Source organism: Panicum virgatum, chromosome 7K (genome assembly GCF_016808335.1).
Source record: "Panicum virgatum strain AP13 chromosome 7K, P.virgatum_v5, whole genome shotgun sequence".
Classification (NCBI taxonomy): Eukaryota; Viridiplantae; Streptophyta; class Magnoliopsida; order Poales; family Poaceae; genus Panicum; species Panicum virgatum.
In genome coordinates, this window is record NC_053142.1 from 16,885,405 (window position 1) to 16,901,546 (window position 16,142).

A 16,142-nucleotide genomic window follows, 5' to 3' on the forward strand; every position below is an offset into this window, starting at 1 on the left:
CATATATCCTCATAGGGACCCCATGCTATCTAAGTAATTGACTAATGTGATATGATTGGGTGAATCGAACCATGCTCTTCCTTGCAAAGTACTTGGGATTTCTTTTCAAAAAAATCATCAATAGCTTGTCTCCTCAAATTAATGAAATCCTACCAAAGCCAAAGTTAGATGTTCATGCTCAAACCTTCATATGCAGTTTGACTTTGCTTTGAGTTTGGTCAAATTCTTTGACCTTTGTTAGAGACTTGTCATACACTCATGATCAAGATCACGTACACGTCCACTCACATGTTACTCTTCTACACTAGAGGATAGCAAACATTATCATCCACCCACATAATAAAACTCCATGACATACCATGACTCTTTCTCTCTAAAGTGACCATCAAGGATGTGGGCTATGAAAAAAAAAGAGAGGAAGAAGAAATAAAAGATGCATACCCAAAGAAGGTATGCCACATGCTCAAAAGGCATGTCAAAAAAAAGAAAAAAATAATAAAGATGCATACCCAAAGAAGGTATGCCACATCCCCACAAGGCATGTCAAAAAAAGAGAAGGGAAAAGAAAAGAGAAAGATAGTCACATCCATGAAAAAAAATAAAGTGAGATGGATCATGCAAAGGAGTTCATCCACCCTCTGCACTCACACAAAAAAACAATTCCCACACACTTGCACATCTTGATCAGATTGTATGACTCGTTTATGCTTGGATCTTGTTTTTGACCTAACAATATAAGTAAAGCAAACATGCCTCTTTACTCCTACCCTAAGCTCCACATAAGCTTGATTAGATGATAGGAGAAAAGAAGGCAGCAACTTTGCCTTGGTGAAGATCTGAAACAAAACGAGTGATTTGAGAGAACAATTTGAGGAGCAAGACTGCTTTTGTTTTCAAAAATATAAAACCCAAGTTTCTGAGCAGGAAGATCTAGGAACTTGAAGTCTGCTTCATTCCATTCTTCAATTACCCAAGAAAGCATGATAGCCACTTCAAAGTTCACAGGACTGGAGGAAGCTCGGAGTAACTTGTATGCAGGTTACATCCAAGGAGTGGCATTCACCTTAGTCCTTTCTCCTTCACTCGAGGACAAGCAAAGGCTAAGTGTGGGGGTGTTGTTGACAGTCCTTAAGTGTCATATCTGACCGTCAACTCTGGCAAAGAACAATGCCAAAAGAAACACCAAACTAGAGATATGAGTTTAATACTAATCATTTCCACAAGTTTTGGTGAATGGCCATTTTCAGGAGACCGTGTCTACATATGGAGGGAAACCATGCTCAAATGAAGCCAACAATACAATTCAGAGCATGCTACAAGAGCATGAGAATTAGAGAGCCCACATCCAGAAGCAAATCAGCTCAAGCCCTAGAGAAATCACACTTCCGACAAAACCAGAAGCAGACACAAGGATCCGAAGGCCAAATGACAAGCTTAACCCACTTAACTTTCGGGGAACACCCACAAGCCAACACAGGGTGCCAACAGGGAGTCCACAGGACAAAGATTAGGCCTGACAGCCTCAGAGAGGGGTCGGCCAAACCCTTGGGTCGCCCAACCCCCTACTGGGCCCAATCAGGCCCATCTTTCTCCTACAAACTCCCATTGCGCCCCCTACGCCGGTCTCGGATGGTACCACCCCGAAAGCTGAGACAAAGATCCACCCTTCAAAGGCTATATAAGGAGGAGTAGAGCCCCCCATTGAGTACACACCACCATCATGTAGAATTTGTGCTCCATTGCAAAGGCGAGGCACTGCCTAGGCTAGTGCTTAGAGTAGTAGGAGGTTGAGGAGTAGTTCAGAGGGGCGCCGGCCAGACGGCACTCGTCTCCAACTTGTACCTCTATGGATGCTGGCTTCCTCTGGTATGAGTAAGTTTGTATTTATGACTCTTCTATTGCATAGTACTTTCGTATGGGTGAGATCAGTTCTCTTACTCGCGGGTTCGTCGCTCCGTAGTTATATGGAGTGCTGTAGTTTGCTGCGGGATATCAGACATAATTAGACTGCAGTAGTAATCAGTAGCATAGACGTGGTGTCTAGGCTAAGGGTTACCTTCGTTTGCCTTATATCCCACAGTCTGTGAGGTAGGCCGCAGGTGGTGACAGCCCTGTTGGTCCTTAGTAGCCCTCCACGTTCGGATATAGCGTAGAGCCGTTGGCCGGAGTCTCCTAACCATTTCAGGGGTAAGCCGGTGCCCGAAGCGAGTCTTACCCGAGAGATCTATCTTTAACTAATCTTTAGTGCTACTACAGGAATCCTCTCCAGCCTTGCCACTTAATCTTGGTGTGTCCTTGGACCGACTGAGTTAGGATTTAGTGCACACACATTCCCTGTGGAAATGATACCCTTGAATACTCACGGGTGAAAGCTACGACAATATCTGTGTGCTTGCGGATTAATTCGCATCGTTAAAATACCCAACAATCCCATAAGTGGCATCTGCTCTCATAATTCAGCTTCTTTCTATTCTACCCCGGGGGTACATACCCTGAGACCATGAAGTTCACGATATTTGCATACCAGGGGTGCGAAGCTGATACTTTGAGAAGCATATCATCCCGTCGGAAGTCATTTATCGGCGGCTCTTGAATGCTAGTAATGGTCATGCGCGATAAATGATCTGCCACTGAATTCTCTACTCCTTTGTTATCCTTAATTTCTAGATCGAATTCTTGGAGTAAGAGAAGCCATCTGATAAGCCTTGGTTTAGCATCCTTCTTAGTGAGGAGGTACTTGAGTGCTGCATGGTCGGTGTACACTATGACCTTTGCTCCCACTAGATAGGATCTAAACTTGTCGATAGCAAAGACAACTGCTAGGAGCTCCTTTTCTATTCTGGCATAATTGATGTGACACCTCAGGTGTCAGTACCTTTAAATCCAATCAATGTACCTTAGTTAAAGTTAAAAGAAAAATTTGAGAAATTAATTGAAAGAGAAAGGATCAAATAAAAGACAAATCATACAAAAGAAATTAAAGGGAAAAAAAAAGGAGTGAAAAGCTACTCAAAATTTAATTCAAAAATGTGCACAAAATTTTTGTTGGCTCATGAGAGGTGTTTCAATTGACATGTGCTCAATTGAACTTCAGCCAAATTCAAGTCAAAAACTGAATAAAACTCAAGCCCTTTTGTGTAAATATGTAAATGTACCAATAGTTCAAAATGTGAGTTTCAAACGAAAATTTGCATAACACAAAAGTTGTAGATCTTGAAAAGTTATGCAAAAATGGTATTCAACACTTTTCCATTTGAGCCCTCTAATTAGGAGAAAATTTTAGTTTACCGAGAGGTCCCTGGAAATTTCAGAAATCACAAAAGAGCCCCCATCTCCATCTCTCTCTCTCCCGGTGCTCTGTTTTCCCGCCGCCCGCCGTACGCCGCCGGTGGACTTCGTCCACCGTGCGCCCACGGCCAAATGGACCCGGGGAAACCGTTTAACGCCACCTGGCCCGCCCCTTGGCACCTCCTCGCGCGCACACGCGTCTCAGACCCCTTCCCGAGCCGCCACGATACCCCCGGCCGGCGCAGCGCCGCTGCAGCTCCGCCCGCTCGCCGTCGACTCGCCCAGGCCGAATCGACCGCCCCCAGTCACTCTTTTCCCCACCCAGGAGCTCTGTGGCCTATAAAGACCCCCAAAACCCCCGCAGTCGCGCCCCTTCTCCCCTTCTTCCTCCTCCCGCCGCTCCGCCATGGCCGCCGAGATCCAGCTCGCGCGGACCGGCTAGCCCAGCCCCACATTGCCCCCTCCGACCACCGCAATAGCTTCACCACCTCCCAGTTACGCTCCACGCGCGCGGAATCGAGCCCAAACCCCCTTCCGACGCCGTTCCCCTTTTGCGCCGCCGCCGGCGAGCTCGGGCTCACCGCGGACCGGCCAGCTCCGGGGAAGACCGAGCCCGATAGCTACCCCAGAAGCATCCACGAGCTCACGCGGTGCTCGTGCGTGCCTTGTTCCCCTACCCCGAGCCCTCCTTCGCCTCCAGCGCCGGCGAACCGAACAACCGACCCGCCATCAACGCCGACGAGCTTGAACCAGTGCTCCAATCGCTCGAACGTCGACCAGGGTAGGTGTTCCTCGATCCTTTCTCCCCCACGCGCCTCCCCGTGGCAGCCCCGGTAAGCTCTGCACCGCAGAACACCACCGGCAAGATGCCACGGCGGAGAAGGCCGGCGAAGGACCCGGTTGTAATTTCTTTTTTTCGTTCAAGGGTGTCTCTGCAAGTTTTACAGTGTATACCAGTGAACTTCTAAAATGCGAAACAAATCACAGAAAAATCGGAAAAATGCAAACTCAACTGATCTGGAATCCTTGTAACAAAATCTACAAATTTTGTAACATTCACATTTGCAGAAACTCAACCGAATTTAATCTATGGAAAAGATTGAGAAAATCACCTTATGCATGTTCATGAAGTTCTGCTCATCAGATGACCTTGATTTTTGGATATGTTATAACTAATGGGATGTCAAGATCACAGTAAAAAGATGACACCAAACCAAAACAGTTATCAGGTTAGAACAATCAAGATTCTCTAATCTGTTGTTAGCAATCTCGATTTAATTCTGGAAAATATGTGCATGAACTTGCTCTGAAAATTTTACTACAGCCTTGTGCCACTGAATTCCTGCAAATCTCTAAATTTCAAATTTATTAGAGTTCATTTGCTGTATACCATGATTTATGCTTGTTTAATCAACTTAATTCCTCATATATAGTTCTTATGCTTAGAAAAATCCATGTTTATTTCTGGAGTCTCTTTTTAGCTCTTTGTTCCTGTCTAAAAATTTTGAGCTGCAGTTACAGAGTTTTGCCTTGGTGAATAATCATGCTTAACATCTTAGGGCTAGATTTACTATTTTTGTTCTGAGTAATCTGCAATGTTTCTGGTCATTATTTTTGGGCATGATCTTGTTTAGAGTATGTTCTACCTGTGATAAAAAGTTCAGATGCAATACTGGTCAGATGCATCTTGAGAAATTCATGCAAACTCATGTTAAATTAACTGAATAACTAATTTATCATAGTGAGTTAAATCTTGAAAAATTTTCTGGAGTATGTTTAACTCAGGACTAGTCTCTGGTAAAAATTTGAGAAGCAAATCTTTAGTAAAACTTTCTGTAGATTTAATCTTTGTTAATGGCTTGCCGTTTTTAATCTTTTTATCACCTCTGCTATATAAGTGTATAAAATCTGGAAAAATTTCAGTACTGAGTTTATGCTTTGAAGTTGCTTGCATAAAATTTGTAGCATCAGAATCCATGTGGAACATTCTGTACAAAAATATGAAGTAACTAGAGTAATCCATTTGCATGATTAGTTATAGTTTTTGCTTTATGGTTAAATGTTGAAATCTATACCATAATTACTTATTTTGAATCTGAGTTACTTTAGTGTTCATCACTAGCTCTTTAGTAGTTGTGATGTTAAGAAATAATGAAAGCATGTTATGTGTTGAAATTAAAAATGAAAACCCAAAACCCCACTCATTCATGAAAAACTATAGTTATGCTTACTACTCTATAAACGATTGCCCATGCAATGAAATGTGAAATCGGCACTAAAATAACTTACGTGGACTACAACTTTATCGTGAAAGAAAGAAATTGTTATCCATGAATAACTCATAATCTTGCATTGCATATAGAAACGGTTAATCTCGCGGACGGAGACTACGAACTGGTGCCCGCGGACTCTCGTGCGGAGCAGGAGATTAATCTGAACTGTACTAACTTGTCTCAAGACCTGGGCCAAGCCCCCGAAGTTTTTCTGCCTGACAGTGCCCAAGAAGGCAAGCCCCGAAGCATAATCCCACTATTTTCCGAATTATCATTCAGCTATCTATTTATTAATGTACTGTAATATTTTGTTTTTCTGCATTTAAGTTTTCTAGGCGTTGATCGAAAACCATAGATGCATGATCCCTAGGAACCTATGTTGATACCGGATCTTTTTATCGACTAGTTGCCATGCTAAATAGGTACGGTAGAAGTCGAGTGGTTTCCTGCCTCTCGCGAGCAAATAGGAATTGTACTGACTTTAATTCCTGTTGAAATGTAAGGACAACGGGCGGGGTTGTGTAGTGGTGATACCCCGCTGGTATAGTCAAAAATGGCTAAGGTCGTGGTGTGTGGCTCATTTCGTTAAGCGTTTGAAAGTACTAGCCACATACCGAGAAATATGGTAATCGGTAAGCTTAAGTACCTGATTGGACCGGCGAGTGGAACGACCATTCACCCTCTTGGTAGAAGTAGGGTTTATGTTTTTGTCGCGACGTACGGGTGCAGAGTGGTCGGACTCTGTAGTCGGGGAGGGTGACCCGGATCCACGGACTGGAAAGAAAGGGGAAAAGTAGCGTGGGCGGGAGCGAAGTCAATCCCCATGCGTGTGGTCTAGGTTCCCCTGGCCAGGTTGAAATTCGATTCGGAATCGTCCGCCTCTCACGGCATGAGATTGCTTAATAATTTCGGTCACATAGAGTAACAAGTGGAACAGGATGATGATAATATTGCTGGTTGATTAAATGGTTGCTCTACCATGTTTGAGTAGAGTTAGTTGCAAATTTAGAATGGTTAATTCCACTAGAATCTGGCTAAGTAAAACCTGAAAGTAAGGATCAACACTTAGCGGCATTTTTGGCAAACAAACCCTACCAACCAAAAAGCCTTGCATGTCTAGTTATCGGACTATGTTATATCCGGAGACGGGTCAGTCTTGCTGAGTATTAGTATACTCAGCCTTGCTTGTGGCACTGTTTTTCAGGTACTAACTTTGAAGATCTGTTTGCGAGTCTTACTTGGCCTTGTACTCTGCCTCCGGGTTGGTCGGTTGAGTGGGATGGCCCTTCAGCTAGTGCTAATCACCCTCCCGCTGAGTGACGCATTCGTACGGGCTTTACCGATGCGTCACGTTATTTCGTTAGTTATCCTTTAATGCTTCCGCTGAACATGAGACTTAAATAATTGAGTAGTTGGAACTCCGTAGTACGGTGCTACTCTGAACATGGTTTGTAATAAATTTTTCTTTCCGCTGCAATCACTCTGAGATGTATGAAATGGTTTGTGTTGTAATCTCTGGGCTCACCTTCGTGTGAGTGTTGTCTGCTGATCCTGGAATAGCGTGGCTTTTGTCGAGGCTTCACTCGAGGAACTACCGGTGAGTGCGAAATTGGGTCAGAGTTGCTTAGCAACGAAGATCAGTGCACCCGGGCCCAGTAGTTTTGGGTGGTTCCGCCACAGCTGGCATCAGAGCTCGCAGACAGCCTACCAGAGATGACAGCCTCGGTTTTCAAAACAATAAATCGAAACTTGACTTCAAAACTACTAAAGTTTTTGAAAGAGTTTAGGATCTCCAAGGACAAGTCTAGGACGTAAAGCCCTATGGGATCTTATGGGTATAATCAGGTGGCTTATTTTGTATGGCTAACTTCCAGCACATTACTTTTCAGTATTTAAATTCTGTAATCTAAATTCTGCAACTACATCATCGCCACGAAGGTATGCTTACTCAGTCAGCTGAGGGAGTCTGACCTTCCCGTCGGTGATGCGAGCCGAACGCTGGAGCTCAAGCAGTGGCCTACTTGAGCTGCTGCCCATATACCAACTTCGGTTGAGTATATGGGGAGTAATGGTTCGAAATTGGAATTCAATTCCCCGTCAAAAACGGTACTCAGTCAATACGTTGTTTCGATAACGTATGCTTAACGTTGTCCATACGGCGGTAATAGTATGGATGCCGATTCTATAATGATCGGTAATGTATGGGGACGCTTTCGTGAGTGCTGGCACGAGAGGTTCATTTTATATGCTGTCAATCTTCTGCAGGTACGCTAACTTGAATTCGAATTACAGGCTATCTAGCTATATCGAGTAGCTATATAGTGAGAGACGTAATATGTATGCCACCAAAGTCATTGCGTAAGACCAAGATTACTTGGCGATTTTTTCCTTGGTGAGGACGTATAGGTTCTGCATTCATTCTCAAAAAGATTAGCAAATAAACCTCTGGGGAAATCGCAAGCAAATCAGTTAAAACACTATCCTAGGGAGTATCCAGAAAGTCTGCCACCTGGTTTCCACGAATTTTAACCTTCTGATAAGTTACTCAAATCGACTTGGGGTAGTAAGACTAAATGATGTTTCCTAAGTTATCAAGCTGCTGTAAAAATTTGAGAATTTTTGAAGCCTTCTAGCCTGGTATTTGTATTTTTGGATCAACCCTGTGTAAAACTGTTAACTCTGAACAGTCTATACAACTGAAATTTTTCGACCTTTATAAGTTGTTCAAACTAAAAATCGTTCAACATGAAAGTTGTAGACAACTAAGTGATGAGCTTACCATAAAAATTTGAAAAATATTTGACGTCTGGGTTGAGAGTTATAGTCAAAATACACCCTCTCTGGACACTCAGTTTTCCTGGTTGACATCACTCTGAATACCTGAGCATATCACCCCCATGGAATCCGAATTGAGCTTAGTGATTACTAGGTGAATTGTTCCTTAATATCAGAGGGATCTTGTGTAAATTTTTGAGAATTTTTGAAGCAAGTTCTCTACAATTTTGGCCATTTCTTTCACTGTTCCAGAGTTAGTAGTTCTTGTTACCATCAGCTGATCCATCGGTCTTTTGTTGGGACAGATGGAAGAGCTGCTGGTCGTTGACGCGCAGGGGCACGTGCACTCCGCCTGCCTGCACTGGGACGGGTTTCCCCGCCGTCTTTGGGAGCTTTTGAGTGCAGCCGGATACCTCCAGCCACCGGTTTACGATGGCCACGAGTTTGTGGAGGACGGAGTTCGTCGCTGCAGTGTGACGATGGTGATTCCACAGCACCCGCTCAACGGGTGGGAGCCGATCGTGACTCAGATGGTCGGTCACTACCTGTTGGACACCTGGGAGCTTACCGCCATGAGGGCGATGACCACCTTTTGCTCTTTGCGCCCTCTGGAGGTAGTTCTGACCGCGTTCGGGTTGTTCCCTGCACCTGACCCGGCAGACCCGCTTTGGCTCGACCGGATGGCACACGTGGACGTGGTCGCTACCCTTGACCCGGTCGGGGCACTTCGGACGACAGCGATGTGCTTGGACGGCCTCTACAGGCTTCACACTTACCAGAGTTACGCCGTCGCTCAGTTGGTGGACCACGCTCAGGCCTTGCACCTGGCAGTCCAGCTGAGAGATGGGCAGCTTCAGGAGGCTAGTACCGAGCTCGAGAGCAGGGCTACTCTTATCGCCCAGCTCCACGGCCAGGTTCACGAGCTTCAGGACACTGTGTCGGATCGTGACGCTACGATCAACTTCCTGGAGGACCAGTTTCACGACCTGCAGCTTGAGGTGGACGAGGCTCAGGGGCAGCTCCACGCGATACAGCACGCGCAGGATGCCCTTCACGCACCTCCTGACGAGATGCAGGTGGACGAGGAGGACGAGCCCCAGGAGATAGAGGGCGTTTCAGAGATGGACTCCGAGGACCAGGCGCCGCAGCCCGCACCGGTTGAGGTTCACACTCCCGCGGCGAGTGAGGCATCGGTCAACATGTAGACTGAGGCGCTGTTTCTTAGCTTTTGTAGACTCCTCTTAGTGTGGCCTACTTTTGGATCATGGCTACTAGGCTAACTTAGAGTTGAGTAACCCCCTTAGTACTGATGTTAGGAGTGACCAAGTAGAAATGAGAGAACGATGGATGTAATGAACCCCTAATGCTACTAGTGTTAATTATCAGTGATCTGCAAAAAGCTGAAGGCAGCAGCTAGTTCGAATTTTTATCCTCTTTTCCTTTCTGATTTAGCTCTTGAGTTGAATACCAAAGTTGTTCCAAATTTCATCAGGAACCTGCTCGCAAAATTTCAGCCCAAACGGATTGGTATTGCAGGAGATAATCGCAAATTACAGAAGCTCTGTTTTCTGTGAAGCAGAAAAACCAGAGGAGGAGTAATTGAATTTTTCGACTAACCTACTTTGGAAATCTGACTTTGTGATGACTACCAAAGTTGTAGATCATGAAATTTCCTATCTCTTGTAAAAATTTCAAGTCCATATCATGTACCGAACTCCAGTTATGAGCGTTTTCGTATCGCTGGTTTTGCTGCACAACCTGATTAAGCAACTTCCAGTATTTCCATGTCATTTGAGTTGTATATTCCATTTGAAATGATGATAATGATGAGCCTAATGCAAAAGTACTCACATTTCAGATGGTTGGATCAACTCGAGGCACCCCTAGTGGTTTTGGAGCCGGAGGGAATGGCGATCCACCTCCACCTCCTCCACCAGTGGGTATTGCTGAGGTTCTTGCCGCCCAGACGGAAATTCTGCGGCAGCTGGTTCAAGCTCAGCAGCAACCGCGGGGTGGGCATCATGCTCATCACGCACAAGAGGCGAGCTACCAAGATTTCCTCAGTACTCAGCCTCCGCTGTTCAATAAAGCGGATGAGCCTCTGGACGCTGACGCTTGGATTCGCACGATCGAGTCCAAGTTTTCTCTATTGACTACTCCTTGTTCCGAAGCGAACAAGACTCGCTATGCCGCGCAGCAGCTTCGCGGATCAGCTCGTATGTGGTGGGATCATTACCACGGGATGCTACCGGCTGATCATGTGGTGAATTGGAATGAATTCAAATTGGCTTTTCGAGATCATCATATTCCAGCTGGACTTCTTGACCGTAAGCTCAACGAGTTCTTGGCCTTGACTCAGGGCACTCGTACTGTGGTGCAGTATGCCCAAGTATTCCATCAATTGTGTCAGTATGCTGGACATCACGCGGATACCGACGCTAAGAAGCGTGAACGCTTCCGTCGGGGCCTTAGTACCAAGCTACAGGAGAGGCTAAATCTTGTCCGAGCAGACTCATTCAATGAATTGGTGAATATGGCTATATCTCAGGAGGATCTGATTTCTGCACACCGCGCTGAAAAGAAGCGCAAGGCACCTGCTGGACCCTCGAGTGCCTCTGCACCGAGGTATCGTATTGTGCAAAATAACCCTCCCGCATCCTCTCAGAAGGCCCCTCAGCCAGGGCGTTGGATTATTAGGCCTCCTCAACAGCAGCAGCAGACTCGATTCGGGTTTCCTCAGCAAGCTCGATTTGCACCTCAGCAGCAGCAGAACGGCCTTAGGCCGAATACTCAGCCAGCCGCTCGCCCTGATAACAATAACCGCTGTTTCCGATGCGGGAGTCCAGATCACTTTGCCAAGATGTGCCCCCAGGCGGGACAAACTCAAGGGCAGGCTTCTCGCAGGAACGATCAGAATAAGGGCAAGAGGCAAACCATTCAAGTCAGGCAGGGCCGACTTAACTTCACCAATCTTGCTGAACTTCCCGAGGGAGCACCAATCATGTCGGGTACATTCTCTATAAACCATCACCCCGCAGTTATCTTATTCGATTCTGGTGCATCTCATAGCTTCATTAATTCTAAGTTTGGAGCAAAAGTTGGTTTAGATTTTTGCCACACCAAAGGCTCTTATATGATATCTACTCCTGGTGGTAAAATAGCATCCAACCAAATGGTTAGAACAGCACCGCTCAAGTTGGGTAGTAGAACGATTTCAACCGAGTTAATCCTATTACCACTAGAAGGAATTGATGTTATTTTGGGAATGGAATGGATGAAAAGACATGGGGTAGTGTTAGATATCACTTCCCGAGCTGTCGAAATAAATTCTCCAACTCATGGTCAATCGGTTCTATATTTACCTCATCACCAATGCAACAACTCTTGTGCCTATGCCATGAAAGATACTCGTCTCGAAGATATTCCGGTAGTCCGTGAATATGCAGATGTGTTTCCGGATGATTTACCTGGTATGCCGCCCGACCGGGATATCGAATTTATCATTGAACTTCAGCCTGGTACAGCCCCTATTTCAAAAAGGCCGTATCGAATGCCGCCCAAAGAATTAGCCGAATTAAAAATCCAGCTGCAAGAACTTCTGGACAAGGGTTTTATTCGCCCAAGTGCTTCACCTTGGGGTTGCCCAGCATTGTTCGTAAAGAAGAAGGATGACAGTCTGAGGTTGTGTGTTGACTACCGGCCTCTCAATGCGGTGACCATCAAAAATAAATATCCACTTCCCCGCATTGATGTACTGTTTGATCAATTGGCTGGAGCAAAGATTTTCTCCAAGATTGATCTTCGTTCGGGTTATCATCAAATTAAAATCCGGCCTTGCGATATTCCCAAGACCGCCTTCTCAACCCGATATGGTCTCTATGAATATTTGGTTATGTCTTTCGGTCTCACCAATGCTCCGGCTTATTTTATGTATCTCATGAACTCGGTATTTATGCCGGAACTTGACAAGTTTGTCGTTGTTTTTATTGACGACATTCTGATCTATTCCAAAGATGAGGCGGAACATGAGCAACATCTGCGCATTGTTCTTCAACGTCTCAGAGATCATAAGCTGTACGCAAAATTCTCCAAGTGTGAATTCTGGCTGGACACAGTCAAATTTTTGGGTCACACTATATCTAGTGAAGGCATTTCAGTTGATCCCAGCAAAGTACAAGAAGTGATGGACTGGAAACCTCCTACTTCCGTTCATCAGATCCGCAGTTTTCTCGGCTTGGCGGGGTATTATCGCAGATTTATTCCGGACTTCTCCAGAATTGCTAAGCCCATGACAGAACTACTAAGGAAAGATGTCAAGTTTAAATGGAACACGAAGTGTGATGAAGCATTCCATACATTGAGAGCACATCTAACCACTGCACCAGTCTTGGCTCAACCTGACAACAATAAGCCATACGACGTTTATTGTGATGCTTCAGGCACTGGTCTTGGTTGTGTTCTAATGCAAGACAATCGGGTGATAGCTTATGCTTCCCGAGCTCTTCGGCCGCACGAGCTGAATTATCCCACTCATGATCTGGAACTAGCCGCCGTTATTCATGCTCTCAAGCTTTGGAGACATTATCTTATGGGCACTCATTGCAATATCTATACCGACCATAAGAGTCTCAAATACATTTTCACTCAAAGTGAGCTGAATATGAGGCAACGAAGATGGCTGGAATTAATCAAAGATTATGATCTGGAGGTTCATTATCATCCGGGCAAGGCGAATGTTGTAGCCGATGCGCTCAGTCGCAAGGTTCACTGCAATTGCCTATCAATGGAGTCATATAATGACACATTGTGTGCTGAAATGCAAAGGCTGAAATTAGAGATCATCCCTCAAGGTTCTTTGAATCATATTTCGGTGGAACCAACACTCTATGACCAGGTCATCATGGCACAATTACACGACAAAAGTGTTGGTATCATCAAGCAGCAAGTAGTAGAAGGTGAAAATAAATATAAGTGTTTCCGAGTGGACCATAAAGGAATTTTGTGGTTCGAGGATCGCCTAGTCGTTCCCAAAAATCCTGATTTGCGGAAACAAATCCTAGACGAAGCACATCTCTCTAAATTTTCTATTCATCCGGGTAGCACCAAGATGTACCAAGATCTCAGACAAAATTTTTGGTGGACTCGCATGAAGAGAGAGATTGCCAAATATGTCGCAGAATGTGACACCTGCCAGAGAGTGAAAGCTAGTCACTTGAAAGTTGCTGGAACTCTCCAACCTCTACCAATTCCGTCTTGGAAATGGGAAGATATCAGCATGGATTTCATCGTGGGCTTACCAAATACTTCTCAGCACCATAATTCCATTTGGGTCATTGTTGATAGGCTCACAAAGACTGCTCATTTTATTCCAGTGCATACTGAATATCGAGCCAAGAAATATGCTGAGATCTATATTGATCGAATTGTCTGCCTACACGGTATACCCAAAACAATTATATCGGATCGTGGTCCTCAGTTTGTGGCAAGGTTTTGGGAGCAACTCCAAGAGGCTCTCGGAACTAAATTAATTCGAAGCTCAGCTTACCATCCACAGACTGACGGGCAGACCGAAAGGGTTAATCAAATTCTTGAAGATATGCTTCGAGCATGTGTCATCCATTATGACAAGAACTGGGATAATTGTTTATCCTTGGCGGAGTTTTCTTATAACAACAGCTATCAGGCCAGTCTGAAGATGGCACCCTTCGAGGCCTTGTATGGTCGACGGTGTCGAACTCCTTTGAGTTGGTCTCAGACTGGGGAACGTCAAATATTTGGACCCGAATTAGTGGTCGAGGCTGAGGAGAAAGTCAAAATAGTACAAGCTAATCTCCGAGCAGCTCAGTCCCGGCAAAAGAGTTATTTCGATAAAAGAAGGGATCCTTTGAAATTCATGGTGGGTAACCACGTCTATTTACGAGTGTCTCCAACTCGAGGCGTTCAACGTTTCGGAGTCAGGGGTAAGCTCGCACCTCGCTATGTCGGGCCTTATGAAATCATTGAAGAATGTGGACCCGTGGCTTATCGTTTGCGACTTCCTTCACGACTTGCCGCCATCCACGATGTCTTCCACATATCCCAACTCAAGAAATGTGTTCGAGTTCCTACGGAAATCATTGATCAACAGGAAATTTTAGTGGAGCCCGATCTCTCATATACCGAGTATCCACTCAGAATTCTGGATCACAAAGAGAGAGGTACTCGTCGAAAGGTGGTAAAAATGTATAAAATTCAGTGGTCTCATCACACTGAAGAAGAAGCCACCTGGGAGACGGAGGATTATCTTAATCGACATTATCCGGGTTTCATTAGCTCCACCTCAGGTATATCATTTTTTTTTCCCCCGCCTCAATTCAATCATCCAATCTCGGGACGAGATTCTTTTTAAGGGGGGTAGGTTGTGACACCTCAGGTGTCAGTACCTTTAAATCCAATCAATGTACCTTAGTTAAAGTTAAAAGAAAAATTTGAGAAATTAATTGAAAGAGAAAGGATCAAATAAAAGACAAATCATACAAAAGAAATTAAAGGAAAAAAAAAGGAGTGAAAAGCTACTCAAAATTTAATTCAAAAATGTGCACAAAATTTTTGTTGGCTCATGAGAGGTGTTTCAATTGACATGTGCTCAATTGAACTTCAGCCAAATTCAAGTCAAAAACTGAATAAAACTCAAGCCCTTTTGTGTAAATATGTAAATGTACCAATAGTTCAAAATGTGAGTTTCAAACGAAAATTTGCATAACACAAAAGTTGTAGATCTTGAAAAGTTATGCAAAAATGGTATTCAACACTTTTCCATTTGAGCCCTCTAATTAGGAGAAAATTTTAGTTTACCGAGAGGTCCCTGGAAATTTCAGAAATCACAAAAGAGCCCCCATCTCCATCTCTCTCTCTCCCGGTGCTCTGTTTTCCCGCCGCCCGCCGTACGCCGCCGGTGGACTTCGTCCACCGCGCGCCCACGGCCAAATGGACCCGGGGAAACCGTTTAACGCCACCTGGCCCGCCCCTTGGCACCTCCTCGCGCGCACACGCGTCTCAGACCCCTTCCCGAGCCGCCACGATACCCCCGGCCGGCGCAGCGCCGCTGCAGCTCCGCCCGCTCGCCGTCGACTCGCCCAGGCCGAATCGACCGCCCCCAGTCACTCCTTTCCCCACCCAGGAGCTCTGTGGCCTATAAAGACCCCCAAAACCCCCGCAGTCGCGCCCCTTCTCCCCTTCTTCCTCCTCCCGCCGCTCCGCCATGGCCGCCGAGATCCAGCTCGCGCGGACCGGCTAGCCCAGCCCCACATTGCCCCCTCCGACCACCGCAATAGCTTCACCACCTAACAGTTACGCTCCACGCGCGCGGAATCGAGCCCAAACCCCCTTCCGACGCCGTTCCCCTTTTGCGCCGCCGCCGGCGAGCTCGGGCTCACCGCGGACCGGCCAGCTCCGGGGAAGACCGAGCCCGATAGCTACCCCAGAAGCATCCACGAGCTCACGCGGTGCTCGTGCGCGCCTTGTTCCCCTACCCCGAGCCCTCCTTCGCCTCCAGCGCCGGCGAACCGAACAACCGACCCGCCATCAACGCCGACGAGCTTGAACCAGTGCTCCAATCGCTCGAACGTCGACCAGGGTAGGTGTTCCTCGATCCTTTCTCCCCCACGCGCCTCCCCGTGGCAGCCCCGGTAAGCCCTGCACCGCAGAACACCACCGGCAAGATGCCACGGCGGAGAAGGCCGGCGAAGGACCCGGTTGTAATTTCTTTTTTTCGTTCAAGGGTGTCTCTGCAAGTTTTACAGTGTATACCAGTGAACTTCTAAAATG